Here is a 14,670-nt window from a genome sequence, read left to right as displayed (position 1 = left end):
ATGAACACGAACAAATTACACAACACAAAGAAATTATTTTCGACAGTAATATATGAAATCAATTTGTTTGACTTTTTGATTGTATGGGGGCGCCTCCGGTTGTGCAGCAAGATGCAACTTTGAAGGTACCGTTAGAACATTATTTGCGAAGAGAGTATATTAATAAAATTTGAAACATAAAATTATGGAATATATCCGGAATAAAGCTTTTTAACAACAAAAAATTGTCCACAGTTGTTGAGCGCTCTAAAAATATAAAGTAATATAAGAAATTTAAAAGTGGGCGAACATCTAGAGCGAAAAAGAAAATTCGTTAATTTATTCATGCCGCACAATGGCACCTCCCCATACCAAGCTGCGACAAAGTTTAAAAAATTGGTTTAGGTGGCCAAAAAAAGAGTTGTCCTATTGGAGCTGTAGAGCTAGTTTTTAGGAAGGGCTTCCCGTCAGAATAACACACTACAATTGCAGACGAAACAGGCAATGGCGCCCACTAAAACACTGCTTTAGGACAATCGTAACGGGCCGTGATTCAAAATGTGATATTCATTGTACGGTTCAGGTATGTGCGAGTGCAGGGACTTCGCGATCGCGTGTATCATCGCGAAGGTGTCGGGCATTTGTACGTTCACGTGTTCGATCGCGTGTGCGTTTGTATGTCGTGTAAGCTAACGTGTATGAAACTTCGCGTGTATAAATTCTATATTAAAAGCTTACGCATATTCGCGTGTGTTCTAGAATGATCGCGCGCGGACCGTGAATCTGATACTTGATTTTTCGTGTACGGTTCAGATTCTAGAAGAAAGTGGGTTCATATCACTCGAGTTCCTAGTCATGTCGCCTTGGAACGTGTTGTCTAGTGGATAAGAGCTTTATTTTTTGTTTGGTATAACTGTGTCGGCGCCAATCTCTAGCAACATCAACTGGGGGAGCGCTGTTAATTTGTGTACACATATAGAAGCCTCACGGTCAGTCATATCAAAACAAATTTAAGCTGTCCACGCAAACGATGATGACTAAATGCATAGTAGGATCCAATTACAATTACGGGACGCGGGTTAGAGCTGCGCCATAAATATATAAACATATAGTTCTTCGCATCGATCGGATCGTCAATTATGCTAAAATCAGCGTTAGAATTCGGGTTCGATATTTACCCATTCACCATAAGTCATATTCCATTCAAAACACTTAGTGAAGCATGTAAATTGCTGACAATAAAAGGGATAAAGCCGCCTTTGTATAAGGAAATTGGATAAGAATAATAAATCAAATTTAGCTCTAGCAGGTAAAGGGTGTGCTGAATTGCCAATTTTAGACTAAATATTTAAGGAAATCAGATTGTGAAATATAGTTAGAACTTGTTTGTCACTGATCAAGTCCTCATTAATCCGAAAATGTTTTCCTCTGGCGTAAGAAAGTTCTATTGTCTCAAATCCACTTTGTGTCTTACAAAAAGTTTACTCTGTTCTACTTGTACTGCAGGTAGTTCATATTAAACTTATCTTTGGACTTAGATTTGGCCTGTATTGTAGGACGGCTCTAACCAAATCACTCCCTTGCAGAAGTATACGAAATTGAAGTCCTCGTCACGCGAGGGTTTTGTAACCTAAACTTCGGCGAAATCTTTAGTGCTCTGTAACGCAGAACGTTAAAGAAAAGCTAGCAAGCCCTTCCGGTCATCGTCGTAAAAACATTGTCATCAGACGGTGATAAACTGAATGTTGCTAGAATGGAGTGTACAGATTTCCGGACTTGACCGATTTATGATAGCGCGCGTTTGTAACTTCGTAAGTACTGAAACGTTCACATTATTATCGGAGTAATACCAAGTTTGCGCGACCGCGGGCGTAGGTGTGCGTAGATGATCGCGAAGGGCCTAAGCCTTCGTATGTTGACACCATTCTTGAATAGTACAGATATCTTCTTTAAGCACTACGGCGTCAAGTGCAGAAGCGATAGTTCGGAAGATTTTGATATCGTCCGCGTATAGCAATTTTCCATACTTGATCCGACTACAGATATCGTTAATAAACAAAATAAAAATAAGCGGGCCCAGATGACTGCCTTGCGGGACACCTATGGGTGTTCTGAATGGGCTTGAGCGCGTGTTTTTTTATACTCACGAATGCCGAGCGATCGGAAAGATACGACTGAGCGTATTTTCTTAATTGGTCCTGCTGAAGGCATGGACCTAGGCTTCTAGAATCGAGGATGGACTTCCGGGCGTGACCGATTCGTGATCACGTGCGCGAGGGCATTTTTGTAGGTTCCCGCTTAAGACCGCGGATGTATGAGTGTTAAGACGTTAAGACTATCATCGAGGTGTAATCATGTTTGTGAGATCGCTGGCGTAGGTGTGCGTGGGTGGTCGCGAAGAGCTCAAGCGTGTTTTTCGCGTGTGCTAGCGTATATGTGACTTCGCGTGTATGCACACGATTCTGTGACCGTGGTACCATTCACATATTTGCGTGTGGTCCTGAACGATCGCGCGAGCCGTGAATCTGATAATAAGTTTCAGTGTACGGTTCACATGCTAGAAGAGGTGAGTTCTCTCGTATCAACTATAGTTCCCGGTCATGTCGCCATGGAACGTGTTATCTGATGGATATGAGTGTCATCTTTGACTGACCTAGCTGAAGGCGGGTGCACAATGGCAGTGTAAGACTCGAAAAGAAGAGATAAAATACAATAGATGAGAGATGTAAAAGATTAGACAGGTACAAAATACAGCTGAAATTATGATCATCACATGACAAATATAAATTACTAATATTTGAATAGCCACATAGCACACCCTTTCTCAATTATCTTTTTGTTATTGGTTGATTGTAAGCTGCTTAAGAGAGGAAAAGTATAGAACAGAAAAAAGGCTCACATCAGCCCTCCCGGCCTCCTCGATACACCGTCATCGAGGCGTATTGTAATCAACATCTTGAAGCGGGTTTCTTATATAAATCAAATTATTATATATATATATATATATATATTTAGATAACTCTATTGAATCTATTGTGGCTTGATGATTTTTACTCTACCGTCAATCCCATCAACCTGCGAGAGGGAAAACCATACGTTTTGCGTATGCACATGTAATACCCTACGGATTAGTTTTCCAGCTGCTCAAATACTATATTAAACATAGATTAGTTTACTCAGTCCAAAGAACTGTCAACTTGATTGGCATCACCCGGCGTATACTTGTTCCCGTAAAATGCCATAAAATCAAACATTTAAAATTTACAAAATAAGGGCAATTTTGAAAATAATAAAATGAAAACTACTACTTTTTTGCAATAGAGTGGGCCAAGGTGGCTCATTTTCAACGATAGCACTGTTGATGAATCACCCAATAAAATAGGTGATAGCGGACGCGGACGCAAATAGTTAAACAACTAGGTTACCTCGAGATAGACTATAAACTATACTATTAGATTATCCACCTAAGAAGACCGAAACCAGCGGTTGAAATGCTTGGACATTACAGAAAGTAGTGCTCGATAAAATGACTAGGTTTTAGTACTACATCAAAATCATCAAAATTACGATCAATTTTGTAAGTAGCTTAGTAACTAAAGCGTGTAACTAAACATGCATGCATAATTTCTAAAAAAATTTCTATAGAAGTATTGACCTGAAAATTAGATAATTTGTAGACTTTCCGATATAAAAAAGTGAACTGATGTACCCAATCCCACTTTCCTCTATAGATCGGGGCATGCACAAGGAAGTGATTAAAGGAAAAAATATAAAAAAGCACAATTAAAAAATATAATTGAAGAAAACAAAATAAAAACAAAAACTGCACAACAAACCTCGGTCGGTCTCTACTTTCTACTCTGGCGGAAAACCGCAACGTGCAAAGAGGTCAAATGAGTTTTGCCATTAATTTGTGCGCATAGTTGAAACTGAGTAGATGACTTGAAGTCTAACTGTAAAATGGCAACGATTGCTATCGTCTATGACCATCTCAGCGCCAACGAGAAATGAAGAATTGTAATGATTTTTACGGTTACTCGAGCAAATGCAACCACAAGAGCGAAAGTATTATACACATATGTACAGGTTGGACTGTGCTAGATGCAACTTTTGTTATTTCGTTATCAATTTTCGTTCGTGTTTTGATTTCTGGTCGTTTTGAGAGCAGTAATTGACGTAATTATTTTGTTCCTAGCCGCGAGCACGATTGTCGTAATTCGAATAGACGAGTTTTTGCGGCAGTAGCCGGCGAACCGCGACCTTGATTTCCTTCCCCTCCATACCTCCAAGTAAATTTGTAGGCAAATTTCTATAGCGTGAAAAATGGCGGACTCCAAAAGCCACTGGAAACTAACGACAGAACATTAGTGAACCAGTACCTCAGCCGGGGTGTTTGTTGCATGTCGAGCTACAATAATAACGGCATAGCACCTCATTATACATACATACTGCAGGTTATGTTGCTGAGAACTGAATAGCTTTTCATTCATACATTTCTCTGCCATGAACCCTCGTTTTTTCAGCCTGGCATGTTGTGTGCATTCGAACAAGTTTTGCAGAACCTTTGAATGTGATTTTTGCAACTACTTTTTTGGGTTTTACTAGCTAATGATTCGGAAGTATTAGGCTACACACTTAGAAAATTTCGCAGTATTCGGTATTTGCTCACCAAATTTTCAATAGCTGAACTGAGCTGAATTCGGTAATCAGTTTGGTAATTGTACCAATTGCAGAACATTCGGTAATTCAATCTTCTAACAATCTATCAAATGTTACCGAATAATTTACTAAAATGTAAAAAAGTTACCGAATGTTTTCGGTACACTCACTTATTGTATTGAAAGATTTTATTTCTATATTTATAGAAGTTTCGGATAATTAGAAAAAAACTTTTCCAGACATATTAGGAAGAAAGTTTCACATTTTTATTATGCTTCAATTTGTATATAAATACTATTATCACTAATTATTCAACATTATCACAGGAAGGCCCTGAAAGCAAACATTTAATTGCAGTACATAAAGGAATGCTTACGGGGATTTTTGATGAGGAAATCACCTGGTTCCTTCAGCGCGTCGTATCCCAGCTCTATGTTATTTATCAGCACGATATCTCGTCATTTTTGCCCTTTTGCCTTTCTCAATAGAAAGGATATGCAATCATTCTGAAAGTCGTCTTTTTAACCGAGGGCCAGAGGACCGACTCTCATATACCATTCGACTTAGCTCATCGAGATCAGCAAATGTCTGTATATGCCTGTATGTGTTATTTTTCTCAGAGATTTCAACTTACTTTCAACGGTATAACGCTCCCATAAGCTGCTATTGAATTTTTTGTCGATCGGACTTCCGGTTCCGGAGTTACGGGTTGAAGAGTGCGGCCATACAGCAAATTCCCATATAAACTGGTAACAGCAGGATGTCCAAATCGTGTAATACGTATTAGAAAGGGCCCAACGTTACTTGGATTTGCGAGTCTAGATCACTAATGATCATTCAAAGCACCTTTGTCCACATAGGCCACCTATGACGGTTCTTGATGTCCCCGGGTTCTTTCCAAGTTCCTAAGTTAATGTCATTTTTTCTCAGCGAATTCTTGACCGATTTTCACAAACTTGATATCAAATGAAAGATACAATACTACCAAAGAATGTTATTGAGTTGCATTCCTATTTGACATTTGGTTCCGGAGTTATACGTTGGTTACTTATAAACCTATAAACCGGTAAAATCGTAATAGTTCAAGTGTTAAAAATTCATTGAAATGGACAGCAAATTACTTCTTTTAGCAAGTTCAGGCAACTGATGGCCAATCAAAGACTCTTTGAATATATTGTCCACTATAGACAGTTCTGGAACTCTCGGGACGTATTCCAGAATTAAGTCACTTCGGTTCTTCTGTGATGACTAAACCGATTTTTATAAACCGAGTCTCTAATGAAGGGAATAATATGCGGTTGGGTGTTGCATCCTCCATCAACCTCTCCCCCTCCCTCTACCTGTACCCCCTTACATCACCGTTCCTTACTTCACCCCTTACTGCTTTCTTCTTTGTTCTTGTCTGAATATCAGCTTATAAAAGGAGCAAATAAGTGATTTCAAATTTCAAATCTTTGCCTAATACACTTGTGATGACATTATTGGTTAGTTTTTTTACTTTTTAACGACATTCAATTAGCTAGTTGAGTAGGGAAAGTTGTGAGAATTTAGAGCCATAGTACTCAAGTGAGAGCACGGATGTGAAATATACAGATCGAAAAACTAGAAGTGGTAAGATAATTGGAAACCAGCTTAAAATCCTACGAGCTAATCTTTTGTCTTCTGATGGCACGGTTCTCACGGTAACGAGAGACAAGTCTGTCTTTACCAGGAGACATGTTGGCAGACGTGAGTGATTCGTAGTTATGTTGCCTAAACTATGTTGGACAAACTTTATGGACAGGCTTTATGAGTAGGGTTAATTCGTTGAAAAAAGGGGTGTTTTAGAAAGTTTTTTGCGAAACAGATATTTATTTCTTTAATGCAACATTTTAACAAAATTGTCCTAAATTTTCATAGGAAAAATTTAAAAATTGAGCTAATGACAGCAAATCTCCGGAAACGTTTCAGTGTTCACCATAACTCGCAATAGAATCATCTGACAAAACCTGTTTAATCCACCTAGTGGTGCCTTTCTCAATAATCCAAACTATGGTTCCATGACTGGTTATATTTAAATTTTTGTAAAATTGTTATTACGGTGGACACTTATATGCGAGCGCTTGGTTGCCACGAACCTAGTGAGCTACGTGTCGGCGCTATAACATTTGCAACAAAAAAGTAGAATATTTATTTAGCTTAATCAGCGTTACTTAAATTTTGTCGTCATGCTAATTTGTTTTGGTATGCGGGGTGAGGATGTAAGGGTAGGGGTATAAGGGTGAATGTGTGAGGATGGCCGGATGAGTGAGCATACGAGGGGAATGTTTTTCCCAACCTTTCTCCATAGCTTATTTTGGTAAACGGGGTGGGTGTGTGGGAATGGAGTTGAATGGAGGAGGACGGGTGGGGGGTGAGAAGGGAGGATGACGTAAGAGGAATGTTATGCGAGTGGTTACACCCCTGTTTATGGTTCAGAAAACGCATATTATTCCAAAAAGAAAAATATTTAGGGATAAGGTTGTCGATTTTCAGAGTTCATAACCTTTGCTCGAGTAACTGTAAAAATCATTACATCGATTCAAATGAAAATTTGTAGCAATCAATGTGAATGCTACATCTTTCATTTATGACTAATGTGAATTTAATTTCGGAACTACCGTATTATATAGGAATGTCGGATGTGACCGCATACTTCAACTTGTAACAAGGGAATATGGACTTCGATTAATATGAAAATCAATGATAGTCAATAGGGATTCTGTAGTTTTCATTTGAAACTAAGTTTGTGAAAATCGAGTCAGACATATCTGAGAAGCAGATGTGAATTCAATAAAGGAACTTTGTCACTTTTCCGAGGCTTCCAGTTCCGCCGAAAATGTCAATGCGGGTTTAGTTGGCAAACAGTGATGCTATATATATAAGCAATTTAGAACACATTTTTTTATGTTTTGCATCTTTTAGATAACATACTGTTACCGATTTATATGGGAATTTTATGGTCATGCACTCTTCAACCCGTAACTACTGAATCGGAAGTCGGAATTATATGAAATTCAATAGAAGCATATGAGAACGTTGTACTTTTCAGTTTAGACTAAGTTTTATAAAATCGGTGTGGCAATCTTCGAGTAACCGATGTGCATATACATACACGCACAGACATTTGCCGAACTCGACGAACTGAATCGAATCGTATAAGAGACTCTGTCGTCCTGGCCTCGGTTAAGAAGTCAATTTTTAGAGTGATTGCATAGCCATTCTATAGGAGAAACGGGCATTTATTTTTTTGCAAAACCCATTTTTTATCTTTTAAGTGCGTCGAAAAAGTGAAAAATTGGTGATGCCCCATAGGGCTACCTCGAGAAGCATCAGTATCAAAAAATCTGAAGATTCACTGTCACTCGCTCATCTTTCAATTTTTAATAATAATATACCATAATAACCAATATTTTTCAATTTAGAAAAATATTGGTTATTATTTTATGTAAATTGATTAAATAAACTAACATTCTCTGTGCCGCAGATAGAAAATTCCCAAGAACATGCGTTTTTTCACCGAAGTTACCTTATCCCTTATTGTGGGATAAATTCATCATCAGTTCTCGATTTGAACGATTTTGGTAAAATTAATTCACAGCATTTAGAGCATCCTATATTGCGTGAATCACAGAACAAAAAGAAAGTGGAAAATTAATTATTATTGATACCTGCCTACCTTCCGATGAAGTAAGCTTATCATGGTTCGTAAATTTGCCGCATATAATGTTTGTGTTTGCTGATTTGCTATCTTTCACTTTTTAAAGCTACACACGTCGTTAAAATGAAGCAGGATTGTACCTTTTGCTATAATGATGTAGACGCAGTCTGGTGCGTGTTACGAGGTATTTGCTTTTCTTCGATCAATGTTTATCCGCAACTTGCCGTTTTCCCTGGATGAAACAAACAACTACTAAACACTGGTGCTCAATAATTATCATATTAATTTTGATGTTATAACTACTAATTAACTCGCGTTTGGCAAATTGAAAAGGCACATCAAATAAATGCATCAGCAGCAGAGAAGGGAAATACTTCTCTACTCGGCATTGGGAGTTGGTCATCTCAACACAATGTTTTTATTAAAATATATTTATAATTGTGTAATCTAATTTCCCAAAAAATTGATGGTAATTATAGAAAAATAGGCGCGCATTTAATTCGAATTCGGATGCAAATAATCAGCTCTATTTGGGACCATCTATAAATGACGTAGCATTATATGGGGGAAGGGGGAGTTTTGTATTTTGTGATGATGTGTGACGACAAGGGTAGGGGGTCATGTCATGCTACGTAGCTTTTTTAAAGGGGAATGGGGGTTGACTTGATGACACGACAATCTTTCCCGTTTCATCTATCTAACATCGCTCTTTATTTTTTTCAATTTTTTTTACGGGGACAAGGGGGAAGGAGGGTTACCGTCAAGCTACTTAATTACCAGGGGGTATTTAGAGGTGTGTGACGAAATGCTACGATGGGGGAGGGGGGTGCTAAAAATCACTCAAAAAATGCTACGTATTGTATGGACGGTTCCTTTTGAATTTTTGAAATGTTTGATGTAGTTTGTTTTGTAAAAGTTAAGCAGTATAAAAAGATTTTTATTGTAATTATTCCAACATGTGGAAAATCCTTTTACTTTTCCGAATTAAAGATTAGACATTCTGCTGTTTATCTTTAGCATTGGGTTTTTTCACCATGTGTTCAACATTTTTTCATGTCAAAATATACAGTTCAATTGAGTCATAATCCATGCGACGCCATCCGTGTCAAAAATGGAATGATCTCATTGCCCTTCTTGCAATCTATATTATGTGAAAGGCAAGCTGTGTTGCCCTTAAAACTAATATGATTCTGATCAATATTGATTTTCGATTAACGATAAAATAGTTGTACGAACTTGGGAGTATTTAATCTCAGTGCTACGCCAAAGTGAGTTAAAAGTTTTTTTAGATTATAGAGGTTTTAACCTTGAGGTCATTCGCCTCTTTTTGGGTTAGAGAAATCTCTTTTTGTAAAAATCTCTAACCCTATGTGCGGGGTTGGGAATCGCACACAGGAGAGCTGCGTACAAGGCAATCGATTTACCAACTACGCTATGTCCGTCCCCGAGTTTAATGTTATTCCACCATCATATACAGATATATACTTACATATGTGATTCATCATATGCAGATAGATATCTACGTATGTTATCCCAGTCAATAAACCTGCTACATATATCAGCTCCCTTTATGTTCAGACAATGTACTGTAACACTGAATTATAGATATGGAAATAAAGCTAACGATGGAGCAACAGAAAATATCAATACATACATAGCGGCTCAAACCTGATGATTTCAGCTTCTTTCATATCAACCTACAATTCGCACAGTCACCAAGTTATTGACCTTACGCCAGTTCTAACAATGACGTTAGATACACCTCGGGTGTGTATACTTACAAACTCCCCTGTAAATATTATACTTGCATGGTGAATTGGGTGCGAACGTCGAAAGGGTATATGCTCACACAAAATAAAGAATAAACACAATTAGTATGCCGAAGGTCGTGGTACATATTTATTCGAATTAGTACCTAAGTCCAGCGACATGCACGGCGATAGCAAACTAGAACCTTTAATAACTGGCTCAAAGTCAACCCTCAGTTGCCTGCCCACGAAACAAATGTGGGTTAATCACATGCGCTATTTCCCAGGTGATATTGAATTTTGGATAGGTCCGATAGATTTTCTCTGATTGTTTGTTGACTGCACGATGAGTGAATCGAAAAAAGTAGTGCAAGTTTATCTTGCTTGTGTTGCCGAAGTCACCGATGTCGACAGCGGTTAGTTTGTCGTTCACATTTTATTGCACACTAAATGTATGCATTCATGAGTGACATTTGTAGCAGACCATGACCAACCAGGCGCGTTTAATCCAGGTACATAATAAGTGTAGATAAAATGGTACTAAACATGTTTCTAATGGAAACCAATTGCTTTTCATTTGCGCAGAATGTTGATATAGAAAACTAAATTAGGATAGTCGCTGGCGACAGTGGTGGGAATATAGTATGTAGTTTTGATTCAGGTATACTGGTTGCAGTTGAAAATCGAAGCATTGAGATTGCATCTTGTTACACTTGTTGCGTCGAGCACACTGTAAATAGGAGAAAAAACGAAAGGCGTAAGATCACACTTTTGATTTTCAACTGCAACCAGCGTATACCTGCCGCAAAGAAAAAAGTAAAATAAAGTTCCTCCATCGTCCGATTCGAAGCTGCAATTATTTGTATTTCCCTTGGTCAGCAAAAATTTTGGCATCTTTGGCCGATATGTTTGTGCTTATCAAAAAGCATGAATAGTCATAAATCAGACCGAAATTTGTTGAAATTTTCTTTGCATCATAGATTACATCCCAAAACAACTACGACAATTGATAACTCGTGATGCGATTGTAAACCAGACCTCGGGAACCAATTAAATATTTTCGATTTTGACTGCTGCTATACTATTAATATTATGTACAAAGCGAATGCTCAAAAATTTAGTCATTACTGGGTTTATCAGAATATTGACAATGACAATATAAATATATACAGGGTAAGTGGTAATTTTTGTAGTGTTTCTGTGTATTGGACCAGCTTTAGGAACACCCTTTTTTAAACATTTTATTCCAAATTTGAATGATAAAAAAGTTACATTATACAGCAAGATCCGGCAAAGTTGCTGAAACAACATTACAAAACAGGATTCCGGCTATCCGAAAAACATTCAATCTCTTCCGATCTTTTCCGATCCACAAATTCCAAGCGATTTGAAAATATTGATATTTCCACTAATTTGAGGTACGCCAAAATGCCGTAGGGACAAATACTATGTTTGGCAAAATGTATATCTATGAATATGTGCACAGGTTTCCCTTTTCTTCTCCCTTTTCCACTGCCCAACTGTTCATGCATCGGGAAAAACAAATGTTTTCACAAAGATTACGTCAAAAAAACTAGTATTCGGAAGGATCTAGAAAAATGGCCTCTGCACTGGTAGGTGGATAGATGCCAAATTGTCCCAAAAACTAGTTATTTTGACGTAGGACTACGTCTTTGTTTTAGATATGGAGGTGCACTCTGCAAATTCTACAAAAACGATATGTAACGAAAAGTGGTCCAATTTTAAACGCATACAATTCAGCCATCTCACGATAAATTTTCAATTTTTTTGCACAAATCGCCCCGAAATACTTCTAAGAATCGATTCCAATAGATAAACCCAAAGATTTTTGATATCATAGCATTAAAAAATTAAATAATATACAACCTTGTCAAAATATCGCGCATTAACACACAGAAGATAGCGCTTCCCAAGCCCTGTACGACGGATTGGTGTACCTAGCGCGCAGCGCTTCTATGAATGACGTCATCATCGACTATTTAAAGAACGGACTTGGCCAGACACGCTCAGTTCCCTGTTGAACGGCTGGCGAAGCAGATCACTGCGCTGTGTTTTTTACAGCCAGTGTACCTGAGCTAGAAGTCCGCTACACTGGCTGTGGAGGGACGCTACCCTGTGTCGTCCAACAGGCGACCGCTCCAACTGCTTCCTAAATGCAGCTGTAATGTTGCCAGTAAATTTTTGGTTTAACTAGCACATGTATTTGCTATTTGCGCTTGAAATTAAGTAATGTAGTGGTAGTAATAAGCTTCCCATTTTGGTTTAAACGCAAGGACAGTTTTTAAAACAGGATTTGATTAATTAGTTTAGCTCATCTAAGCAATTTTATCAATTCTGTAATTTAAAAGGCATTTTACGGAACTTGGTGAATTTGGCCCCACTTGCAACTGGTATAATCAACCTGCACAAAGTGTTGCATAACAGGGCTGTTTTTGGAACAAAATCAGCCATCAGCCAGTTATCATTCAGCCCTTCGCTATGCAAAATCACGATATTATGACAGATGGGCTAAGCGCGGCCGTTCCTTTCAATCGGGAAAGGCCGCGTGGAATTTTGGTGAAATGTGCTAATAGTGTCGTGTTGGTACTTGTTGTTTCTTTCGCCCATCATCATCAGCGTTAACTCAATTTGCATTGTACGCTTGGGTTCAATGTTTGTGGCGAATGTGTTGGTAGGTAGGGGAACCTAAGAGAAGAGAAGACAATCACGTAGCTAATTTGATCCAGTCCTAACCTCAACATTGAACCAGCTTCTGATTGGTCATTTTGCCAGTCATGAGCGTTCATTATATTTACAATCGGGATGGAAAACAGTGCTGCTGAATTTATTCTGGCTATTTTTCATACACATCAACATTTCGTACAAATTGAATAAAAGACCTGAATGACGATATAGTTACGTGTATTGTTAAGAGAGACATGAATAAATATTTAATTTAATTTTTAAATGCAGCTAGCATTGTAAATTCTTGGTAGAGGTGCGATCTTTTAGGTACAATTATTTTCGGCAATTGTAAGAAGCATTCATAGGGAATCTGCCAACGATTTACGCTTGTTGTCTTCAGATTTACGGCAGGGCCAAGTCGAGAAAATTAAAAAGAGCAAGAAGCCTGTTGTCGTCTCTTCTCTTAGAGGGGAACTGGCGGTAAAATGAACACGTTAAGCAGTCATTATTTTCTAACTATTAAGTGAATGAGATATTACAATCGCCTTATGTTTCTTGTTAGACATGTTTTGTACATATCTGGTAAAAATACTTCGTCATAAACACATTTTTTCAAACATGATTCTTGATTTCTAAACATGTCCAAAAATGAGACATGTTTATAGCGAGTGGGTAAAATGAACATGTGGCGGTGGTAAAATGAACAGCTTCTGGTGACCTGCAAAATGTCCTGTATGTATGCAATGCGCAGCGTTGGAAAGCATTTTCCGATCAATGCTAATATCCCAACAAATCATGAGCTTTGCATACACACAGGGCATTTTGCAGGCAAAAAAAAATGTCACGGAAGAATTGAATTTTCATGACGTAATATTAACCATTTTACAATCCTGTGGCATCGAAACACATCTACAAACTTGGGGTTATCCATGGGTGTTTGAACTTTTAGGATCTGTTTGAGAGCAACTAGAAAGCTTATTCTATACATGAGATGTAATTTATTGTCTAAAATTTGATTTTTCTTCGCCGGTCCGGTTGTTTTTCCCACACACTACGTACTAAGAAAATAAATATTTTACATTAAGTAGTATAGTCCTACGTCTACAGTTCGTGCAACCCCATAGGGCTGCCCCTTGTAGTTTTCTATTTTTAGTTCATATTAAGGCATAATAACAGCAATAGCCGCAATAAATAGTTTAGGCCAGGATTCGACCCCAGTTACTCCTCTGTGCAGCGTAGGTAGTGAATTAATAATCGAATCACACGAACTTTATTATTTTGCAAAATAATGATTGGATTAGCTGAATAGGATGTTTGGGAATTTTTTTAGTAATATGAGTCATCTCTTGGCTTGAATATCGCTTAGAGAATGCCAACACTAACATTTCAACGGGATGAGATACAAACTAGGAGTCATCTGAAAAGTTGTAGAACAGATAATTCTCAGTAACTCATCTGAACATGTCAATATTCTTTATATTTTCTTTAAAAATTTAGTGAAGGCGCTCTCTGTTCTATGAAATCTGCTACCAAAATTATCTAGCCATAAACAAGTACTAATTATTTAGCTAAACCCAACCGTTATTTTGTAAATAAAGTTCGTGGAATTCTATGATTCAGAACTATACGCTGTTTGACCCCATGCAGAACTGAATCAGACATCACACATAACTTCGTTAAAATGTTAATAATTTCTCCTATCAAAGCACACAAAGTTGATTTTTTTCATTGTTTATAGTGTAATTTTTAGCTTTATATAGGTTTTCGCGGTCGCTGATTCTAATGCTGAATTCGAAAATGTAAAATTCAAAATGGCGGATCCAATATGGCGGCTGTGCTTGGCTAAATTTCATGTATGTTTTAAATTGGCCTAAAACGTCTTACAAGGGATTTTTCGGGGTCGCTGATTCTGATTCTGAC

The 14,670-nt window shown here is 37.8% G+C and overlaps 1 protein-coding gene across 5 annotated transcripts in view; it reads right to left on the bottom strand.

Annotated features, from left to right (window-relative positions):
• Positions 1-14,670, bottom strand: part of LOC131686711 (uncharacterized protein F09G8.5) — a 67,711-nt gene that overhangs the window by 17,590 nt on the left and 35,451 nt on the right. The gene's annotated exons all lie outside the window — the stretch shown is intronic.

The sequence above is a fragment of the Topomyia yanbarensis genome, chromosome 3 (assembly GCF_030247195.1).
Source record: "Topomyia yanbarensis strain Yona2022 chromosome 3, ASM3024719v1, whole genome shotgun sequence".
NCBI lineage: Eukaryota > Metazoa > Arthropoda > Insecta > Diptera > Culicidae > Topomyia > Topomyia yanbarensis.
The sequence above is the reverse complement of the archived record's forward strand: the minus strand, read 5'-3'. Positions and strand labels throughout refer to the sequence as shown.